Source organism: Dipodomys merriami, unplaced genomic scaffold (assembly GCF_024711535.1).
Source record: "Dipodomys merriami isolate MVZ:Mamm:240054 unplaced genomic scaffold, mDipMer1.0.p SCAF_17, whole genome shotgun sequence".
NCBI classification, from domain to species: Eukaryota; Metazoa; Chordata; class Mammalia; order Rodentia; family Heteromyidae; genus Dipodomys; species Dipodomys merriami.
Genome location: NW_027203048.1, coordinates 34,808,795 through 34,832,976, shown reverse-complemented (window position 1 = coordinate 34,832,976; position 24,182 = coordinate 34,808,795). Strand labels below are relative to the sequence as shown.

Here is a 24,182-nt window from a genome sequence, read left to right as displayed (position 1 = left end):
CCAGCAGAAACATCACTTAACAAAAAATAGCCAATCAGGAAAATAGAGCTTGAAAAACTCAACGACACTGACAGAGATCAATCTTTGTTATTTAGTCTTAGGCCACAAAAAAAGCCAGAATGAGGCTTTATAAGGCTAACAGGTCTAGATTACTTAGTTCTAAAGTATTATGCTGCACGTTATTTTATGGCCAGGATAAATGGGAAAAAAAATATTCTAGATCTAAACCCAAATGTCTTTGACTGTTGGACTGTGGTACCTTCTCTATTTGGTTATATGATGGCACAGACCAGATGCAAGACAGGGTTTGGGAGGTACTGAGAGCATTTGCCCTATTACACCTATTGAAGTCCTTTAGAACTCAAAGTTCTTCCAAGGATATACATAAAGCTCCATTGGAACTTGAGCAGATAGCAGAGTAGGAGACCGAGAACTTCTAGTAGCACCTTGTCTTAGTATGCTCTGATATCAGTCGGTAGTTAGGAAAGATAGAAGGAGAATGGATCAGGATTATGGTGAGTCCACTGTTAAGAGTGATTTCAGTCTTTTCATTGTTTCATTGAATAAATAAATAAAATAAAACCAGAGCAGGTAGCTCACTTCTATAATCCTACATACTCAGGAGGCTGAGATCTAAGGGCAGCAGTTGGAAGCCAGACTGGGTAGGAAAATCCCCGTGAGAGTCTTATCTCCAATAAACAACTCAAAAGCCACAAGTGGAGCTCAAAGTGGTAGAGTGCTAGCCTTGAGCAAGAGCTCAGAGACAGCATCCAGGTCCTGAGTTCAAGCCCCATGACAAAAAAAAAACAAAAAAACAAAACAAATAAACAAACAAACAAAAAAGCTTGCAATTATCCGACCAGTACTGCCAACTGATCGTTTTAGCCTCCTTGACACCCATCTACGTGGGTATCATTAACATTTGCTGCTACTGTGCTATCACTTCACTTTTCCAGATGCACTAAATATGACTGAGTCCTAGAAAGCACATTATGGTATTTGATAAGACAATCAAATGCTCAAAGGACATTTACATTTAATGTACTTTTTCAATCCTATGTTAAAGAAATATATTGTAAACTCAAACAGATTGTCTTATTTATTGTACTCTCATGGTGGAGAAACAAAGAGCACATAGAAATAAAATTCACATCACATTGTCACTGAAGGGATCTCTTCTACAAACCCAAACACAACTTTGGATAAAACAAGCTAATTGTTTTACTGCTAGAGGGTTAACGTCTCTTGTTCCTAAAACTAGTTTTTACCACATTAGAGACAAAGAGAGTGTCATGTTATTATGATGTTTACCTGATAAGATGCATTTTTGCAGATAGCATCAGAAATGCAGTTTGGTCAAGCAGCCATCCCTAACACTGATTTTCATCTTGATATCTACTGTCCATGTACAAGGAAAACATTTAAGTCTCAAAAAGAGATGGTACTCTTAGGTATTCCTCAAAAAAAAATAAAGAAAAGCAGTAACCCCTTTATTAAAACAAGACAACAAAAAATAATAAAGCACTCAGGAATGATCAGTGGAAATGTCTCTTCTGGCTATTATGTTTAGTCAAGAGCATTGTTGTGACTGTTTCCATGGCTAAACCATGAGCATGTTTTCTGCAGAAGCCTGGTCAGCTAGTGGCCTTAATTAACTTTCAAAAGGAGAAGGCTGCGGTTTACCACTTATTAAATATCCACCGCACCAAGTTACAGTTTTAGCCTTCCATACCTCACTTAGTCAAGACGCCTCAAAAAGAAAAACCCACAGAATTACGGGTGATTTAAAAATATGTATCATGTGTAATGATCAGAGTGAACACACAGGCAGTGGGGAAATGCGCTGAAGTTCCAGGAAGCTCTCACTTGCAGCTGGGCTGACACGGTTTTCTAACTGAGGCAACAGGCTCCATCACCCAGAAGGAGATAAATGAGTAGTCCTCACCCCTTCATAGGAATCCAGAAGATACATAAGAAGGTCTTGTTTGCACGACATCCAGAGGATCCCTCCTGTCTAGGAATTTTCAGGTGATAAAATGGAACTTGGAATATGCTGCCAAAGGATGGAGACTGTCCTCACATTCAAGATTTCTAGCAGTAACCTATTAGGAAGCAAAGAAAGTATAAAATTACTCAACAAGCTAATCTGCTCTTAATATAACATACAAGTAGACTAGCCAAGCTCATTTCACCAGCATTTTATTCATGAGGGAGATGATGCAGTTTGAGATTCAATTGAGACAGAATTAGTTTTTGTGATTAGCTAGGTTGAGTGGTTAGGTATAGTAATAATGATAATGATATCATTATTTCTTCTTTCCTTTCTCTCCTACATCTCTCCTACATATTCATATGTGTGTGCACATGCACATATATACATATAGCAGCTCTCTCTCTCTCTCTCTCTCTCTTTCTCTCTCTCCGACACACACATATACATGTTTTTGTTAGTATTTGGCTTGTGAATCTTCAACTACTGTTGTCTGTGTATGAAGCTGCAGACTCTCAGGGAAAATAAAAAATGAATTCACCTCTTGTTGAAATTCCACTGGGTATAAAATGGTCTAGAATTTGACAGAGTCAAAAAAGAAAGCCTTCTATAAAGAGAGTATATGAAAAGGCCACGGGAGAGCATAAGAGAAAAAATATATATACATATAAAAATGCAAATTTTGCTAAACTTCAGCTTTGGATGGACTGAAGCATAAGTGAGAACTTCAACAAAGCAATAGAAAAAGATGACAGCTCAGAGTTTCAAAAATTTAAGACAGCAGCAGGATTAGACACTTCGGGTTGTCTTCGCACACATTTCTTATGGGAGTTAATTCCATTTGACATGCAAGACCAAAGCAAGATTACAGAGGCATAGCCCCATGGCGAGGTGTATGCTGTAGCTAAAAGCTGGGATTTGAATAATTGTGCAGGCTTACTCCAAGAATCAGGCGAGAACAGAATGAATGGATTATTACAAGGAACTTTGTACATTTTTAACTGCTGGACTTAATAAAACACCCTCTATGGAAGAGGAGTGTTATGGTCGTCTGCACTTACTCTAGCTGAAGTTTGTGGTGGGATCTATCAAAAATGAGGAAAAACAGAAGCTGATTTTTTTTAAGGAAGAAAGAAAAGAATTTATAACAAATGACCAGGCTGGGTCATGCCTCTATGATTTACAGAGGTACAAAAATTTGGAGGGCTTGAAATCAACATACTCAAGCTCTCCCAAAGTTACAGGGAATTCATTTCCTGTGCAAAGAAGTTTGAAAGGGGTGGAGAGTAGAGTTCAGGAAAAGTGGGCTACAAAAGGGGGGCTTGAGGGTTTTTAATTTTTATTTCACCATTTCAGCTTGTTATGAAGATCATCTATTTCTGAGAAAAATTACTACCCCCACACATCATTATATATATGTATGTGTATATATATACACACATATACACACATATCTCTGTGTGTGTGTGTGTGTGTGTGTGTGTGTGTGTGTGTGTGTGTGTATAGATGTGACCTTTTTTCTTGGAGTCTGTGGAAGTATTTGTCTGTAAAGGCAGAGAGTGTAACCGTTCTAAAGACTTCTTGCAGCTTAATTAACTGTCCGGTGAGAATTATTCAAATTCTTTATATAACTCTTATTTGGCACTTATTAAAGTGAAAGATACAAGTGCTGGACAATGCAAGGTTCAGAGCTGCTTCAAGGAAGAAAAGGTAGTCTTCTAATAGCTGAGAAATATGAAAGGCTGCTCATTAATGGTAGCAAAGTAGACTTTAGATTTTAAAAGTCACTGATTCAGACCTGAAATAATTTCATTTGATTTTCTTCTTTAAAATAGCCTTCAGAGCCTGGGTCCTGAAAGCTCAAGTCTGAGCCTTCCTGTAGCCCTAACTAGCTTAGTGGGTTGATGAATCCCCCCAGGGAAAGAGAAGGAACTGGCTCCCTGGCTATGGCCCTTGGGCAGTGCGCCCTCTGCTGGGGAACTTGCCTGAGGTCCAGAATGGGCCAAGAGTCTTGGTGCCTGGACTGGCAGAAGAGACACTATACTTCCAATCCTGAACACCTCTATTCTGAATAGTATCACTTTCTCCTAGCTGAGATGGAAATTAGAAGAAGGACATAAGAGGGTGTGAGTGCTTCATTAAACCAGAACTCAACTGCAGCTCTCCTCACAAAACATGCCTGACAACTTCAGCCTGCCATGTAAAATGGCAAGAGGAATGATGAACACATTACAAATTTGTAGACCCTAAAATTAAACTCCACCTCATTTATTTCATATTTCACAAGAGCTTGGAAATGCCTGCCATAGAGGCACAGATCTTTCCTGATAAGCTCTGTGGTTTCCTTCCTGGAGAAGGGATTTGTGCTCTGTGTGGATGCACTCAATCTTCTTGAAGTCCAAATTCTGCAGGGGTATAGGCCTGGGGAAAGAGGCCTATGTGACTGTTCCATGGAAGGAAGGCTGGACTCATAGCCCTGGGAGAGAGGCAAAGGGATGCATTACCGCAGGAAGACAATGAACTAGCCTCATCACCTCATTCCCACCCTCTGTGCATCATTTAGATATTTGCTACTCACATTGTGGTTCATAGACCAGCAGCTTCGGCCTCACCAGGGAGCTTGTTAGAAAGCCAGGAGCCCAGACCCTACCCAGACCTACTGAATCACAATCTGCATGTAAACAAGATCCCAGTGATTCACAAGGACAAGAAAGTTTGAATTATGTCCGTGTAAATACTTGAAGAGGTAAAAGGCAAACGGAACTAGAGTAACTGAGCTTTCTGTGAGAAGAAGGGGGAGCTAACCACCATCTGCCTTCTCTGATAAGGAAGTCCAGGTCCAGTGAAGAAGCTTTGTTCTTCTACAAGAAGAAAATTGTATATAACCCTCAGTTTGGTTTGTAATAAAGACCAACAAGGTCATCAGAAGTGACTCAACTCCTATCATCACATTCTATGCAAACAACAGAATGGGACACCAACATTACAAGTAAGACAGGGAGACCTTTCTTCCTTAAATCACTTCTAAACTATAAAAATTATTTGCCTAAGGTCTTTAGGAACTGACATAAAAATAAGAGGTTGATATTCCTTCTTTCCACATAATAATTCATGAAACACATGGAGAAATAAAGTCATTTTATAATCTCCCAGGGAAACATAATTATGTAGTAAAGCATTTCCATGGGATCCTAAAATCTTATGCCATTTGGACAGTCGGTTCTGCTCTGTGATCAATAATTTTATTACTTATAGATAATTATTTTGATAGGATGGTATGAGCTCTGTTTATTCATGATCTGATGTATCGAATCAATAGTGAAGACTTGGTTGGAGCCACAGCTATATAATAAAAAATTCTTTTGAAGTCTCCAAAAGCTTTATGGTATTTATGCTAACTTGTACTAGTTCCTATTTCCTGGTTATCTATGTGATGCTTATCTACACGATGAATGGGTAGTATAACTCATTCAAAATCTCTAGAATGGGTGATTCCATTCACTTTCTTTAACTGTCTAAAAACTACAAACAAGCTCTCTTTATTAATAAGTGGGACACAAAAGCTTATATCTCTCAGACTTTGAAGATTCTAAAATATCCAACACAGTCTTTGTCTATATGGAGTCAGGAATCACTCAATTTGAGCAGTGAACTAAAAGCATCTGACTCAAATTCAGTGATACTCAGTGGATTGATATGATCTCAAATCTTTCCACATTTCCTACATTCCTTTGCAAACATTTAATTATAAACATCATCTCTGTAACATGTGTGGTAGTGCATATTTTAAGCACAGTGGATTCTCTTAGGGCTTTCCAGAGACAGAACTAGTGGTTTGTACCTTCTCACCTTTGTAAAAGTAACAGAGAACAATAGCAGAAAAAGGGGCAGAAATGTAATTAAAAATAAAATTTCAAAGAATCATGTATAATATACCAGACTCAAGATTTTTTAAGGCAAAAACCATTATATGTTAACTCCCTAGAATTATCCCCATCATTCAAGATAATTTACTGGATTGTTTCAACATGAAGGGATAATATTGTTGATAATACAAATTAAACCACTTACTAATTCATATTATATCATCTGAATTTTGTTAAAATATTTCTGAAACACCCTGATGACATGCTAGACATTGTATGAAAAGTGTTTGTTGGTTTTCTCTGAACAAAGTAGAAAAGTTAAATATTTTAAATGTTTTTGTTTTTTTATTTTTTATTGTTATTTTCATCATGTATCATATAGGGGATTGAGTCCAAGGCCTTGTCTATGCTACATGGGCAGATCTTAAGCTTAACATTTTAGAATCAAACATGGTAGAAACCTGGTTTGAATCTTGGATAGCCACTTACTGCTTTAAGGGCTCGAAATAAAGGATTGTATTCAACCTCCTTCCATGCTTCAGTTTCTCCATCTGTATGTAGGGATCATAATACATAGACATGTAGGTATATACACACATAAATACATAATACTACCTACTGGAGCTACTTTAGAGATTTAGTGAATTAATAATGATACACCAAGAACATTCAGGTGATGTTAGCAGGCACTCAATGTCTATTATCAGTATTGTTCTTAATTATTAAGAAATAGTGTTCTTTAAACTCTCATTACTGAATGGAGAAACCAAAAGTCAAATTTTAGTCTCCAGGTGAAGATATGCATCCTCAAGCATAGTTCTTACAGTTAAAATGAAATCATTCATGGAGAGTTGAAAATATAAACATATGATTTGACTAATGTTTTTTAACCACACACACACACACACACACACACACACACACACACACACACACACACACACACACACACACACACAGAACAGTTACATCCCACAGTCCAATGCCAGAAGTTCCTCCACAGGAGGCTGCAATAAAAGAAGCTAAATGTGACCCAGTATTCTAGCAGAGATCTTACCATTCAGAGCAGAATAACCTGAGAACATAATAATGCAGAAAGCAGCCTGAGGTTCCTTTGTCTTTCCTCGGGTAAAATCAATTCAGTTATTATCCACAGTTGGGCACAAAATGGCATATAAACAGCATGGCTTCAACCAGCAATCCTTCTCTGAGAGTGGGTTGCATGGGAAATATTCCACACCCTGATATACTAGGCATTGTCAAGACAGAAAAGGGGTGATCCGTCTTCGGTACTGAAATTCAGTCTAAGGAACTATTAAGACACTAGAAAAGATAAGAGGAAAGAAAAAATCAGGGCACATTCATATAAAATCAAGTATTCTAGATGGCTGCCATCCTCAGGTATATAGTCCAAGGTGAAAGGCAACATTGTCCGGCCTACTATCTTTATTTCTACTCTTTTAGAAAGGGATTGTTTAGCCATACTTATTCTTCCTGTGAATAGGAAGGAAGTGGACCACATACACTTTGCTGCACATCAGAACGAAACAGAAAATGCTTCCCAAAGAAAGTAAGCAGATTCATAAATGTGTCATTGTGGAACCCGTCGAATAGACCTATAATGATTGCATTCAAGAAAATGACTTGGTCTTTCTTAAAACTGCAACAATTAGGCAATTGAGAAGACTAATAGGATCCGAGAAGATGTAAATAAAAGTGTTTTCTTCTTTTTTCTTTAGAATTAACAAAGGGAGCAAAAAAAAACTTTTCAGCTCAAATGAAAGAAGGTAAATGATTCCTTCTCAAAGGAAGAGCCAAGATTTCTCAAATGAGCTTCCTGGTAAAAGAGATGGAAGGGAAATAGATGAAGGAAGATGACAATGTGCTCTTACCTAAATGTAGGCAGTGATGGGATCCTATGCTACAAAGTAAGCTGTAGATAATTGAATGCAAGACAAAGCAAAAAACCGTAGAAACAGCCACTGGGAAACAGAAGCATAAAAATGCAGTATGTGGAATAGTCCAGAGCGGGGGATAGCTCTGCAGAAGTGATTAGCAAGAAGAATGCTGAACAGAGCAGAGTGGATTTGCAGAGATTATGATGTAGCAAGCTTTGTCCAGAAAATTGTATGAAGTTCTTATTGGCCTTGAATCTAAAGTGATGCTCTCTTTCATTTTTTTTAAAGCTACCTCCTATTAAAAAAGGGCCCGCTGTCATCTCTTTCATTATATCTCAGTTAAACCACTTACCTTTTTCCTATAGGAACAATTCAAAACAAAGTTAAGATATTTACAAATATTGCTAAAATTGCACATAATACACACTAAGGTTTTAAATGCCAAACAAACCATTCTTTAATGTAGTTTTTAACACAAGAGTAGGGGGTGGGTGACACAATGGTATATTTTTGATATTATAACCTAACAGGGACAGAATTGAAATTTTTTTCTGTTGCATCTGATTTCTGAAAGAGCATACAGCTTGATACAGCCTAAGGTCTTGTTACAAAGTGAACAAGAACAAGACGCAGAAATATAAGTCAGGTGAGAGTCAACAACTCAAGCATTTGTATATCTATGCTTTAAGAATGTCACAGCAGAACTTGTTCCAGTGTGAAGGGTAATACACTTCTTTCAGGCTACAAAAGAACATTTTTCAAGGAACAAAAAGGAAAGCACAGACTAACTAAAAAGAAAATGCCTACGTGTGCTCAGAATTCCAAAACCAACACTCAGGTTCAGGAAATTGGAGTAAAGGTAACACTGTATAGTTGAGTGTCTAGACCAGTTTTCTGCTGGGAAGCTATCAGGCCAAGAGCCGCTGGTCCTCACTTTGTCTTTAACCTGAGAGTTTGAAAGTGACAACACTTCAGATGTCTGGTCTCTGAAAATTGTTCTGTAAGGTCTGGAGATCTGGATGTCAGGCAAGGTGTTTGACTCTCTAGAGTAGAATAGGAGCATCGGCCAAGAAAAGTGTGCTCTATTAGCCAAGTAGAAATCACACCATGGATCCATAGCAAAAGGCCCCCAGGGCATCAAGAAGCCAAGCAACTCCTGCTCTGGGTGAGCTCCTGGGAATTGGTGATGATCAATTAGATGGGCAGGACAGAGGAATGAATACATACAAAGAAGAAAAGCTCTTTCTAGGAATGGAATGCACTCCAGTTCAGTGAGACCTCTCACTTGTTGCAAGAGGAGAGAGAGGAAGGGTTCAATCTAGAGACAGAAACACAGAGAGGGGAGCATGGAGCATGGCTGAGGAGGAAAATCATACTTACCTCAGGGAGCCTCAGGCTGGCTTGTCTCTTCTTTGGTTCTGTCTTCTTTGCTGAGCTTTTCCCTGTGGTGTTTAGGGGAGAAATAAGTTATGGGGGAGGGAAAGCAATATATACCTTACATAAACACATGTGTGTATGTATATGTTATTCTTTCCTACAAACAGAAATAAAGGCAACAAAAAGAAAAGTCTAATTTGTAGTTCAGATTACTGGCCTTGGCTCTGTCTTACCAATGAATCTTCTTATATACTAAGCTGACTGGAGGGAGGGGTGGGATTGAATAACAAATTTATGTGATACAATCACATCATTTACAATCACATAATGGACCATATCCCAATTTTCAAAAGGCATAAAGTATCCTCATTAATACGATAAGTGCCGCAGTCAAATCAGCACTGTGATTTTATCAGGGTTTTTGACTGTATGTGAATTAGAATGTAAAATGCATACAGAATTTTTAATGGGAAGGCTTTAACATTCACGGAATATATTTCTTACTGTCATTTGCATCACATTAAAGGGAAATTCTACATAAAAGGATAAAGAGAATATGTCCTAAATTACAGTTTTCCCATAGTTGTCATGTCCACACATAGAAAAGTCTGATTCATAAGCTTCCGCATGATCCTAAATCTGAAAAGGCTGTACCAGTCCCCAGTTTACTTGTGGGTTTTATGTGGCTGTCGGGGCTTGGTGGAGCTCTGGAAGGTCAGATTTTTTTCAGGCCAAAGGTAATAAAGATCATAGAGGGGGTCAGGGGACACAGGCATGGAAGATGACTATTTACTGGTTCTATCTGGGTGCATTGTTGAATACTGTGCCTGGATTTTTTCATTCTGTAACTAACTATTGAAAAGTCACTTATGTTCCTTAGAGGGTTTTTATTTTTGTTTTTTGTTATTGTTTTGTTTTGGCCTTTTCAGACAGCCTCCAGCATCAATGCAGCTCACTGCAATAGAGTTTATACACATTAACTTAATGCTTTATAAGCCAATTGTGTTGTAGCCCACCATGAATGAGCATGTATATACAGCTATTCACATATGATATTTCCCATACACTTGCTTCATACCCAAATGTGAATATCTGCTTGTAGGTTGAGATATAGTCCAAATGTCAGAAATTAGGTTCAAAGTAATGACAATTAGGATAAGAATGCTTGGTAGTTTCTATCTACTGAGGCAAAAATAAAGGCAAAAAAGTTGTCATTTCTTATTAAGTTCATATCACACATGGAGAAGTCAATGACTGGTGTGTGACAGGTGATGCAGGATCCTGGGAATTTGAGAAAGAGTCTTTCCACCCTAGAACAGGCCAAGATGTCATCTGCCAAGCTAACAGACTAGGGCTATAATGTGTTTTCTATATGCATAGTGACTACCTGTCCTCTGGCCAGCATGCCTGGCCCATGCATAAAAATTCAGTCACAGAATGATGTATCTCTCATGCAATTTTAGACTTGGAGTAAAGACATCATGCTACATACAATAGACAGACATGGAGTAAGGTGCAGTAGTTCAAGTTCACAATAAGTTCCAGTAAGGTATTTTTCTTCCCTGAAAAAAAGCAAACAACAAGTTTTTAAAAGAATGTGGAATGGGCTCATAAAAAATGTAGGGGTCCCAGGATGGACAGTCTATTTATTTTAGTAATTTGCTTAATCATTTCAACTTTATAAAGATTAAAAACTGCTAGACTAGTGTCCAGCACCCATGGTCAAAATATTATTTTTTCTGGTTTATTTCTCATTTTATAAGTATATATTTTGCCATCATTAGGAAAATGCATCCATTCCTTCCCTATCTAGAAATAGTTTGAAAGTTGTCTATAATAAACACAGATTCATCCAGGACCCCCAAGACCCTCTCTTGTCTACCACCTTTTCTGTTCCTCAGTCATCCTTTCTGTTTCTCTTTCATTTTTAATTCTTTCCTTCATGTTCTCTGTGTTAAGTTAGGAACTTGAATTTAGGCCAAAAAAATAGATGTATTCAGGATCTATTTTAACTACTATACAATTCTTTTCTTTAATAATTAAAATGCTTATTAAATGATGAGAATTCTGTGAAGACATTTATGGATTGATGGAAAATTAGCCCAAAAAATCTGATGGTAACATTACATAATTCCATTTATTTTGTCTCCTAATGTATACCTATTGCCATGGAAGAATTCATAGTGCCAAAGTCATTATAAACTAATAGTGAATCAGTTAGAGCTATCACATAACACATTTTATTTTGTTTGGATCTAAAACAAATAATGCCCATTTTTTAAAAAAATTCCAAATAGATGCTATAAAACCTGGTCTGCTCCCATGATTATAGTGCTTAAATTTAGGTCAGTGAAGCATCGCTTATCCTCTAGTAAAAATAATATATATCTTTATTTTTGGTATTGGTCCCTGATAATTCCCTGCAGGCCTTACTAAACTCAGTAATTAAGAAAGGTATTTCTGAACATAAAGAAAATAGAAAGGAAAAAAAAAAAGCTCCTCGATGCTTAACAAGGGAGCAGCAAAAATCTTTAAATTTCTATTATATTCCTTGTTATTTTCATAATTTCATCAAGAATATGCCATTCGATCATTTGTGCTATATTTCTTTGACATGAAAGAAAAAAAAGAAAGATAAGGAGATAAAGATTTCTAGTTGTATCTCTCCTCCTAACTCATCTGTAACGAAAACACAAATACATTTTTATCTAATTTGCAAACAGACAGGATATATTCTTTCTATGACTGTACGCATTTGTAAACAATAGCAAAAATAAATTAATACATTCTCAAATTTCACATTTGTTTCCTAACAAGCTCTGTCTAAGGTATTACCTTCTACTTTGAGATGAAACCAGTAATCTATTTCAATGGAGTCAAATTTATACCACAATCTGTTCTTTCCTTTTAAATGCATGCTATTTGTTTTGCAGAGCCTTATTACCCAGGCTTCATTGTCTCCATGCTCTCATCTCAAAGAAAAGGTTTTAGTATTTTACTATACCTGGATGTGTTAAACTTATTGGCATATCATTTTTAAGACTACTTGAACATTTTACTTCACATTGGGTTTTCTTCCTGCTTGACAGCCCTTATTCAGTTGCTTCATCAGTTTTTAAATAGATACACAAGTCTGATAGTTTCTTACATTGTCATACTGCAGCCTTAAAAATTTTGTGGCTCAAAAAAATTCTGATTTTATATAAGACATTGAGGCACAGTAGTACAACCTTTGCTACTTGTCAATGCTTCATTTCTTGCTTTATTAGCAAGGCATTGCTAATTTGTAATGTTTCTGTGTAAATCTGTCAAATAGAGTGTCATTAATAACTGTTTTCACCTTTCTTTGAGGCAGAGACTGAGCCAAGGTATCCATATAACTAATTTAACTGACCTTAGATTGATATTTGTTCTTTTTTCCCTGCCTCCCTCCCTTTCTTCTTTTCTTCATCCCTCTCTCCTTTCTTTGCTTGGCTTTGCTTTGCTTCATCTTCAGACTGGCAATTGAATTCAGGGCCTTGCCCTTGCTAAGAAGCGGGTACCACTTGAGTCTTTTTTATTTGCACTTCGTTTTTCAGGTTGGGTATTGTGTTTTTGCCAGGGAAAGCCTCAGCCAGTAAGTCTCCTATCTCCCACTTCTCAAGTAGCTGGAACTATAGGCTTGAACCAGTATGCTCAGCTTGATTTTGAGATAGACTCTCAATCACTTTGGTTTGGACTGGTCTTGAACTGTGACCCTTCTATACCTGCTCCCAAGTAGCTGGAATTATAGAATTACCATGTCTCAGATCATATTTCTTCTTTTAATTGAAATGTTCAATTAAAACTGTGTATGTTACTTCACTCTTGGGTAGGTTTTTTTTCCAGTAACTGTTATTGTAACACTTGTATAATGATCATTTGACCCTTCATTAGGCTTCATATTTTTTCAGATTTTTTGTTTATTTGCTTATACTATTTTTGACCATCTAAATTAAAGCTAAATCTTAAATATAAAGTATAAATCCAAGTCTTAAAATAATAACCTAAAACATATATCCATCTTCTTTTCTAGGTGATAGATGGATTCTTTTTTACTCTCCCTACCTACCAATCCATTCATCCTGATCAGTTTCCCTTGGTTTGTTCTAATGTGTCAGTTGCCCATTGGAAAACTATTCTTCAATAAAAGACATTCTAGCTCAGATAGTGTATATGATGATTGTCTTTCTTCCTCTGCATCTGGCTTACTCTCCCCCTCAATCCTCTCACTTTTGACAGCTATGTATTAGGATAGGAGCTAGGCCCATCACGCCCATCACGGACTGGTGAGCAAATATGCCCAATGATGTCTTCTGCCGATCTGTGAGAAAGAAAGATCGATTTGGGCTCCCACTCTACAAGAGAACTTGACACAGAACTTTCTCCCCACCCAGTGCATGTCAGGGGAACTGTGAGATGTCCTAAACAGCAGGAAAACAAAGTCATAGAAATGTGTTCTCTCCAACAACTTGGTCAAATATAATACAAGGAATTTACTAAGGCCTCAAGTCAATTAGCCTTTAAAACACAGTCCTGAGCCCTATACCACATTCTACAATAACAGTGAGGATTTTCCCTAAAGAAACAAAATGCTTCTGTACAGAACTTAGGCGAAGCCCCAGGTTTTTCTATTATTCCACAACTTCTTCTGTTTTTCTAGACTCAGCTGAAACCTAGCAGTAATAAAACACAGCAACCTTTTTGTTTTGTCAGTTATGCCCTATTTCTACATATGAAACAGGCCAGGAAAGTTGGTACTCTTTTGAAGTCTGTTTCCAGGTCATGAAAATGTCTGCCTTCATATTGTAAGTAGATTTGTGCTTCAGCCTGTTCCACATCCAGCAATCTATTTCATCGTCAAGGTACACCATGAAGTGTAATACTGTGAATGTATTTAGAAGAAAGTATAGCCTCTCCTTTCTTTTCCTCTCTCAGGAGGCTAGGTAGAGGAAGACCGTGGCTATTACTTATTTTTATTCCTCCAGCTTACATCCCAAGAATTTCCAAACTGGTCAAGTTTGAGGCATATATGTCCTTACAGACCACATATTGCCTCCTTCTCCCAGTCAATCTCCCCTTTATTCCAGGCACTAATGCACCAACACTGACACATTGATGTTCTCCTTGTGAGAATTAGCCTATCACATTCATTTACATCCACCTAATTGCTGCTGCTATTGTTTAGTCCGTTAACCTCCAGCTAGGGTGCAATTCACATCAACACTGGGGAAGCACACCATTCGATTAGTTCTGCAAAGTAGATTAAAATCTTCTGCCTAATTGGAGCCTGTCCATACCGCTGTCTCTGCCTTCTTCCAGCTCCCAGTTGAGCAATTGTCATATTTTCAAGGAGTGCTCCTGGTTGGAAAATGGAAGCTTTGATGACCCACTATCACGGAGTGAGCTTGCTTTAAGTCCAGGACACTGGGTACAGGCACTATACAAGCAACTATCCATAATGTGGTCACTGCCAGCAACTTGTCTCTAAACTTTTGCATAGTATTTTGTCTTCTTCATTTTTATAAGGAGTAGACAAACACTGGAGAAACTTTAACTTTGTGTATAGCAATGCCATTACTATCCCAAATTGAGAAGAATTTAGTTTTGAAATACACCCACTAAGAAAAATTTGTATGAAACAGTTGTCATATTTAAGGATCTGAGCAAGACTTATAAAAATAGCTCTGCCTTGCTCCAAAGCATAAGGCCCTGCTGGACATGGCTAATTTATTCTGAACCTCACATTAATGTGACAGTATCAATGTTGCTTTGGTAACTAAGCTGTTGCATAGCTATAAGCAGTGAGGTCTCAGAACTTTCTTTAGCAACATATCATCATGATATGTATGTTAAGCTGAGGTGCTTTGAAATGTTTAAGTATGGTTGATCTAAAGAAGACAGGAAATTTCAATATCCATTCTCACAATTTCAAGAAATAGCAATAGGCCAAATTTCTTCATTTAATTAATTAAATAAATAAATAAAAACGCTTGGTTTCAGTCTATCCCTTGAGAACAGAGTCTACATGTGCCAGTTAGTATATGAAGATTTAAATGGCCATAAAACTGAGGGAAACAATTGAGATCCACTTACCTCTCCATTGTGTGCACCACATAGGCAGAGTGCAACTAGCCAGTTAATACATCACTCATTGAAAGTTTAATTCAGTAGCAGACCGAACCAACAAGTTAGTTCTCTGCCTTAGTTTACTCATCTAGCTCTAGCATAGGCTCACTCACAAGAACTATCAGTTCCAGAGAGCGTTCCTCTGTAAATTTCCTCTAGAATCGCATCAGGTTCACATCCTATCTACCCTCTTCAGCCCTAGTGCTTAGAATGAATTTCTCAGCAAGGATCATTTCTGTTGACCAAACTTTAACTTCTAGTTCCAGATTCCTCACATGATTTGACTAAATGTCTTCAAGCTTTGGTGTGTAAAAGTTGTAGAATATGAATTCTCTAGTGATTAGGTTCGGAAAAGCAAAAGAAAACCAGAGACTTTATTCAGAGTGTGTGACAAACCACATTCATTTCTAAGTACTTCATATAATGGTATTTTATACTATTTATCCTGCTCTTTTTATCCAAGATGACACCATCTTTTCAGATAGCTGTTTTTAAAAGGCATCAATATTTTCACTATTTCAATATTGTTATCTCAATAAAGTGACCTCAATAATACTTTATTGAAAGCTGAATTTGTTTCAGACACTGGACTTGTTCCATTTCATGAGATCTCCTTATTTTATAACTAGAATCACTATTAACTTTTTTTTATTAGTAGTACTGCTCTTATCCTATCTTTATAAAGTTGAGAACACTAGGGCTTAGAGAAGCTGAGTAGCTTAGCCAACTTCAATAGTACTAAGGGGCATAACCTTAAATCAGAGCCAGACACAAAGACCTTATACTTCATGACACTTCCATGTCATTTCTAAAACATATTTCCTGGGGACACAGTGAGAAGGCAAATAACTCTCCTTCTTAATAAAGTCTCAACCTTGAGTGGGATTAAAGAAATGAAACCATACCAAGGAAAGGAGCAGGAAGCATAGTTACTTACTTTCACTCTGAAACAACTAAAAATAAGAGAGACTATATGTATACAATATGTTCGTGTACACATTTAGGCATCACATGTCTATACATGCATATACACATACACACACAAACATATCCTTTTTAAGACATTCAGTATTAAACAACAAATGAGAAATGGGAAACAAATGAGGTTAGCCCAAGGATTGTCCAAACTCATGGGCTACAGAGCAGGGGAGGGCCTTTCTGCTGCTAGGTATTATTCAAGAGTAGGTCTAGTCAAGCACTTGTACATAAATGTTTGTAGGAGCAGTTGTATTTGTAATAGCCTCAATCTGGAAATAATTCCTATGGATAAATAAAATGTTGTATATTCAAAAAATCAGTATTACTTTTTTTTGCAACAAATAGAGGGGTCATAAATTGTGCTACATGAAAAAAATACCTAAAAGAAGAATACACATATGATTTCAACTTCTATAACATCCTTTACAAATTCAAATGATCTAAAATGACAGAAAATAGAATTAGGAAGGATAACAAAAGGAACAGTAGGAAACTTGGAAAGTGATGAATATATTAACTATTAAACTGTGATGATAATTTCATAGGTACACATATATGTCAAAGCTTACCAAATTAATACTTTATATATGTACAGTCTACCATGCCTCAGTTACACCCAATAAATATGCTTTTAAGAAATAGAAAAAGTCAGGACTGGGAAGGTGTCTCAGTGGTAGAGTGCTTGCTTTGCATGCATGAGGTCCTGGGTTAAATTCCTTAGCACCACATAAGCAGAAAAAGCCAGAAGTAGTGCTAAGCTCAAGTGGTAGAGAGCTAGCCTTGAGCTGAAGAGCTCAGGACAGCACCCAGGCCCAGAGTTCAGGCCCCATGACTGACAAAAAAATAAAAAGAAATAGAAAAAGTCAGGTGCCAGTGGCTCATACCTATAATTCTAGTTCAAGCTCCATAACTGACAAAAACAAAACAAAACAAAACAAAAAAGTTTAACAAGGTGAAAAGTTTCTATCATTTTCACTTTTATAAACCATAGTATAAAAGGAGGATACTGTTAATCTCAATTTGGGTCTCTAGTGTTACAAACTGTGTGCTTTGGTTTCCACTTCTAAATAACTAATAACCCTTAATATAGTGACATAAAATGGCCTTGCGTCATGTTCATAAACTCTGTGCATCAGAAATCAGGCAACAGTGGGAATGACTTCTTTCTGTTCTATGGTGTTTAAGGTGCCTGAGACAGAGGAAGAATTTAGGCTCCTCTTTACCAGTGTATAATTTCTCTGTGTGCTGTCTTGTGTCAGTTCTAGACTCTGTCACTTTTTGTAACCTAGTCCCAGAAACCACAAAGAATCACTTCTATGATATTACTCTTGGTGGAAGCAAATACAATGATGTTCTCAAGTTTAAGGTGAAATAATTTAGAGCTTCCCTAACAACCTGCCTCTCTAACACTCAATGGATCAATGTAAACATTTTTTCCCCAACATTTTAAGGAGAAGATGTAGACTGAACCACATAGTGGATGCAGTCATTCTAGGAAAATTCAAGCCACTGCTCAAGCTTATATGATACAGATGAACACAAGATTCTACCTATTTGTAGTCTTCCTTGATACATAGAATTAAATTCAGAGATTCACTGCATTGACAGCATCTATTTTAGGCCACATGGATTCAAGAAAGAATGTTGCAATGTATACCCTGAACATGTTTATGTTTTAATGAGGTAAATATATGAGGAAAGATTAAAATATGAACAATAGTGTACAAAGCTGAAACCTTGGTGAAGATATTTACTACTCTCAAGACCAGCCAAACAAATCGGCAAATGCTGCCTATGGTGTATGGTATTAAAAATCTCACCATCTTGGGGCTGGGAAGGTGACTAAGTGGTAGAGTGCTTGCTTAGGAAGCCCTGCGTTTGATTCCTCAATACCACCTACACACACACACACACACAAAAAGCCAGAAGTGGGGCTGTGACTCAGGTGGTAGAGTGCTAGCCTTGAGCAAAAGAAGATGAGGGACAGTGCCCAGGCCCTGAATTCAAGCCCCAGGACAAAAAAAAAATCTCACCATCTTGAAAATTTAGTAAGTTTTTTCCTTGAGAAGATGCTGGAAATTATCTGCAACTCCAAGGGTACTTCCTTAGAGCTACAAGGTCTACATCCTACTTGTTAGTAGTTCTGATTTATTAAATTACCCTCTTCCCCTGGAAATTTTTATAGACAATTAGATCTTGGAATCACAGACCTATATAATGTACCTAGATAGGAATAAGAATGTCTGTAAACACGCACACATATGATTAGAATGATATCCTATGAGGCTTTGCATATGAATCAACTTTCTACAATTCATCATAGCCTCATAGTTTCCAGCTAAGTCCTGTGGAATGTATAAATAAAATTACAAATCAATGATCAACACTGGTAGCATTAACTACTTAGTAATGCATAAACAAGGCTAAAGTATAGTTTTACATAATATTTCTTTAAATATGGAAATCCAGAGCCAGGAGAAAATCTAGCATTTCTTTAAATCATTTACTAAGAATTACGACTGTATTTTTTTTGGGGGGGGCATCTGGTCATGGGGCCTGAACTCTGGGCCTGGGCGCTATCCTATCCCTTAGCTCTTCAGCTCAAGGCTAGCACTCTACCACTTGAGCCACAGTGCCACTTCTGGCTTTTTTTTTTTCTCTGCTTATGTGGTGCTGAGGAATCAAACCCAGGGCCTTATGCATGCAAGGCACGCGCTCTACCACTGAGCCACCTTCCCAGCCCACAACCGTATTTTTAATTTCCCTAAAATTACCGTAAAGTTACTGATAGATACCCTTCTAAGTCTATGTGGACGAGTTTGTGAACATTGGTTTCACAGGAATAGTTTCATTGAAGAGATGTTTTGTGATATAGAGTTAAAAAAAAGCCTTATCTATACATGCTATACATATACCAATATTGTCCTATTATTCATAAAGCACAAGCTCTTTTTATTAGTTGTACAAGGTGATAAATTAGCAGTTCTGAAATTTCCTTTGAGCTATGATTTTCCTGTGTTAACTGATGCTGAGAAAAGAAAATCCACAAGAAACAAACAGTTAAATTGACATTTGTCAAGCAAGTCTGTATGGTACAAAATCAATATCTATTTGTAGAAAATAAAAGTAATATTGAAAAATGTAATTATTATTTACTAGTCTTGAATAACTCTGTTCCTCGTTGAAATTTTCTAATTTCTAATTACAATTGTAGATTCAACTTCTATCATCCTCTCTCTCTCTTCTTCCCTTCTTCCCTTCATCCCTCCTTTCTCCCTACCCTCTCTCTCTCTCTCTCTGTTTCTGTATTCCCCCCCCCTCTCTCAGTGGTATCTGCTGGTCTCTTGTGATAATGAATTTGCCAAGAGAACCCAGAGTTAAATCTAGGATTCAGAACTAGGAACATTTCTAGCAAAGACGGTTTCTTAATAATAAAGGAAGGAGGGGGGAAAAGCTATTTGCTTCTTTTGTAACTCTGACCCTCCCTTGGTCCTGCCAGGCCTGCCTGAGCATCAGCAGAGTTCAGTGGTAATTAAAGCAACAGTGTTGTGAAAAAAGTGTGAATTACTTTTAGGGAAAGACTTGGATGTTGCCACTGACTGACAAAGCACAGCAGGGGACTCAGTTGGATATTAAAGAGTGCTGGTAGTCCTTGCATTGTAAGGTGGCTTTACAGCACAAAGCAAAATCATGACTTTTCACAAGTTGATATCCCTGGAACCATTTGAGTTATCAGCTCAAAATTTAGATTTTTTCCCCCTCCCACTCTAACATGCTTGTGGATCAAAACTATGTCACATTTCAGGAAGCATGGTCTGGTGGTTGGAATTAAATTCTATTTTCTTCCTTTCTTTTCCCTGGATTTTTTCAAAACTCCATCACAGAGTTATTTCAATCTTCAAGATTGTTGCAAACAGCAAGGAAAAAGCTCCAATGGGGTCCTATGTTCAACCCTCTCTTGGCAAAGAGTTTCTGTTGTCTTTAAAGAAAGTATAGAGCAGTGCTCTGTGAACAATGCCAAAACGTGCCAACTCTGTACTAGGGTATAAATCTCCACATGGATCGTGGGTTCTGCCTGTACCTCCAGCCAGAAAAAGGTCTGGTCTTGTTCTTTGAGGCAGAAAATCTTGTTACACCAACTCCCACAGAAGTGTGATTGAATGTTGACTCTGTCCCTGACTGGTGAGAAAATACAAGTGTTTTAGCCACATCTAATAAACTATCTTCTTTAAATGTGAAGCATGAGAGTAAAATAGCTCAATGGACTACTAATCGCTTTTCATATTATAATAGACACTGTCAATATTCTTGAAACAGTTTCATAGGGAAAACATGGTATTACATTGCAGAGGTATCACCAACAGACTAGGCAGCTTGCCTTGGTTTTTAAAAAAATAGGAAGAGGTGTAGCTGAAAGGTAGTAGAGAAATAGGTAAAGACGTAAAGGGACTTTGTAATATGCATTTTTTTGCTTAAATGAATGGCAACAGTAAGTGAAATCCTTACTATCTGGTATGCTTTTTCATAAACCTGTCCACTTTTGACAGCTGTAGGACACCCTGTAGAACAGTGGGCATTAAAAAGCAGTAGGCAGTATCAAAGGGCAGAAAAGAGCTTCACTAGTGGAGTGGGGATGCTGCCATTAAGAAAACGTACAAGGGGATGGGAAGGTGTCTCAGTGGTAGAGCGCTTGCCTTGCATGCTTGAGGCCCTGGATTCGATTCCTCAGCACCACATAAGCAAAAAGAAAAAAGCCAGAAGTGGCGCTGTGGCTCAAGTGGTAGAGCGCTAGCCTTGAGCTGAAGATCTGAGGGACAGTGCCCAGGCCCAGAGTTCAGGCCCCACGACCGGACCCAAAAAAAAAAAAAAAAAAAAAATGAAAACGTACAATTCCAATTTCCTCCTGGGTAAAAAGGCTGAAAGAAGCATCCTCATTTTTTTCTGAAACTAAGACAAACAACAACAACAATGCCAAAAATATTGTTGAGCAAAGTCTCTCACCTATAGGAAATAATTGGGAAAAAATCCAACAGTTACTATCATCCTCATTATTCTCCTCCCCCTCCTCCTCCTCTTCCCCATCAAAGTTGGTACTACTATGAAGTGTGAGCTTTGGGGGACTCTCTGGATTTTTAGATGGAGTGTTCCACTGTGATTTGTTGAGCAGTGGGGAGACACTTTTTCAAGTAGTGCAGTGTCGGTAAATGGCGTTTAGGGGATGAGGCTGTGACATGCCAAACAATAGTTGGTTTAAATAGACAACAATGATATAAACAGAGTAACTGGGGTGCTCCTGATGACATTTTTTTCACCCCACTAGTGCAAAGTTTAATTAGTATGTAAATAGCATACTCATTTACAATTGACATAATGCCACCTCTTTTCATGCCAAGCTGTCAGGGCCTATGAAACTGTAAAATTCCTGACACTAAACATTTGTTGTAAACTGATCCTTCCAAAAGAAACAAAACTAAAACTGAAAAGGCAAAAGAAGGTGATAATCACTTTTGAAAAAAGAAAAGAAAAAGAAAAGGCAACATTTCAGGAAGGAAGGAAAGGGTCCTGAGCGGCATTGGGAGAGAGATTCACAACATTATTTGGGGCTGAGGGTATAGTCTGTAAAAGGGGAAAAAAAGAAAAATCTATGAACCACCAACCCCAGAGTGATGAAAAGCAAAATAGGGAAGGAAAAAAAATACCCTCAATTGACATAGCTATTTTCATCACATCAAATCAGCCATCTGTTCTTGACATAGTTTATTATCATTAGGAAGATTTTCTCAATTCAGACATGGTGATGAGGAAAGATGAAGAATTAACCAGATAAATAGCCAATTTGGAAAATTCAGGCTGAAACCCTTTTCCTCAATTTCCATTCCCTCTTTTCTCCCTGCTCCATCATCACACTCCAATTATTCCAAGAAAAGCTTCAATGGCATGATTAGACATGTTTTTGGTGTTGATTTTCTCAAACTTGCACAGGCATAACAAACTAAACACCCTAGGTATCCAATGACACAAAGGTGATCGACATTGTACCAAAAAATAATAATTTTCCATTGTTAAAAATGACTGCATGAGTACAGAATGACAGGTAGCTACAGTTAAAGATGAAGGAATTAAATACTCTGAATTGAAGCAGAAAAATACTAATGTTTTCTTCTCTGAATTTATCCATTAGAAATCCATCAATTTACCTTGGGATAGGAATGTTTAGAGAAAAAAGAAAAATTTCTCTGAACTCATCCTAGAGTAGTTCCCATAGCTCTGTGTGGGGTAATCTGGAGGAAAAAGTAAATGTTGGAGACTAATAAGAAAAAAAGGAAAATAATTAAATCAGATGCTTGATATTAACTTTATAAAGCAAAACTAGAAATCCACAAAAGTTAAATTCGTGAATTTACAGGAAAACAGAAAAAGAAAAAAAAAAAGAACCTCTTGTCAAATATCAACAGAAATACTTAAAAAAACCATCCCATCTGGTTATTGTAGCTACATAGTGACAAAAACAATTTTGATTCTCCCTCAAATAGTTCACAAATTCATTATGTCAGATTTATAGGATTCTAACCCAGAGATTCTGGATTACATTTAAAAGCCTCTTTCTTTTTACTGAAAACTTATAAATATTAAGGAGAATAACTACTAAAGTTAAACTATCATAGTCCTACACAAATCTACTTTCTTTTTCATACTCAAGTTTATTTTGGGTAAATACATTCTTTCTATGTTAAGAGTCCTGTGATCTCTTATTCTGAATCTTTTATAACCCAGGAATCTGACTTGCTATCAATTGCCAAAAAAGATAACTTTTTGTAATTCTTCATTTTGCATTTTGTTTCTGTCAGAGTCATCATTGTGGCTAGATTTCTGTTCCTTGACACAATCTTTTTTTTTTTTAATTCTGTCCTGTGCCATATAATTTTGTCCTCAGGGTCTCAGGATGCTCCTAGTTTTCTTTGTTAGACTAAATATGGGCCTTGTCTTCAAACTATTATGTTCATCAACTCAACCAATGTCTGTTAAATCTGGTGTTGGGCTCAATGGTGAACACACAATAAACCTAAAAAACATGGTGGTCCTTGCTCTCTGTTTCTAGACCAGTGGTTGGCAAAGAAAGGCTCTCTGGCTAATCAAGCTGGCCACTTTTAAGTAGGTTTCTGTAAATAGAGTTTTATTGGAACACAGATGTTCCAGTGCATTTACATATTGTCTGTCTAACTGTTCTTGTGATATAATGACACCATTAAGTCATTGTTTCTGAGACCTTTGGTTCACAGTGCCAAAAATATATACTCTTTGGCTTTATAGAATATGTTAGCTGATCCTCGTGGTCTCTAGATCCAGCTTCAACTATTCCAGCTCTTCCTTCCTTAGTCCTTTTATCCATTTATTTACTCCTTCCCCGGAAATGACTCTATAATCTATACTTACAGTCATGGTCATTCTTTTGAACTTCATTCACATATTTCTAACTGCATTCTAAGTAACTCCCTCTCCACCACACACACTTTTGCACATGTGCGCACATGCACGCACGCACGCGCGCGCACACACACACACACACACATGCACAAGAAAATAGGTGGAATTAAGGTCACATTTTCCATTAAAGCCAGTTCTTTCTTTCTTTCTTTCTTTCTTTCTTTCTTTCTTTCTTTCTTTCTTTCTTTCTTTCTTTCTTTCTTTCTTTCTTTCTTTCTTTCTTTTTTTTTTTTTTACTATGAAACTCTCAATCACCACTACCTGAGAATTTAGTCTTACATTTCCTTCCAATGTCTGGCTAACAAAAGTGTGGGGGAAAAAAAAAACACTTTTATTCTTTATATCTCTCAACTAATTTTTGTTCCCACTGCCACTAGCGAGTCCAGAACCCTCAAATTCTCACACTTTGAATTCAGTAGCCATGCAGCAATTTCCCCGTGG

The 24,182-nt window shown here is 37.2% G+C and overlaps 1 long non-coding RNA gene across 4 annotated transcripts in view; it reads right to left on the bottom strand.

Annotated features, from left to right (window-relative positions):
* The window catches only part of LOC138829312 (uncharacterized), a 181,207-nt gene that overhangs the window by 24,490 nt on the left and 132,535 nt on the right, over window positions 1-24,182 (bottom strand). For 2 of the 4 annotated variants that reach the window (XR_011372539.1, XR_011372540.1), the window contains exons 2-4: window positions 10,624-10,693; window positions 9,135-9,196; window positions 7,022-7,179 (exon numbers count right to left, since the gene is read on the bottom strand). This is a non-coding gene — a long non-coding RNA (uncharacterized lncRNA). Of the gene's footprint in view, window positions 1-1,760; window positions 2,103-7,021; window positions 7,180-9,134; window positions 9,197-10,623; window positions 10,694-24,182 lie in introns of those variants that run through there. The other 2 variants (XR_011372542.1, XR_011372541.1) reach the window with 2 other exon arrangements.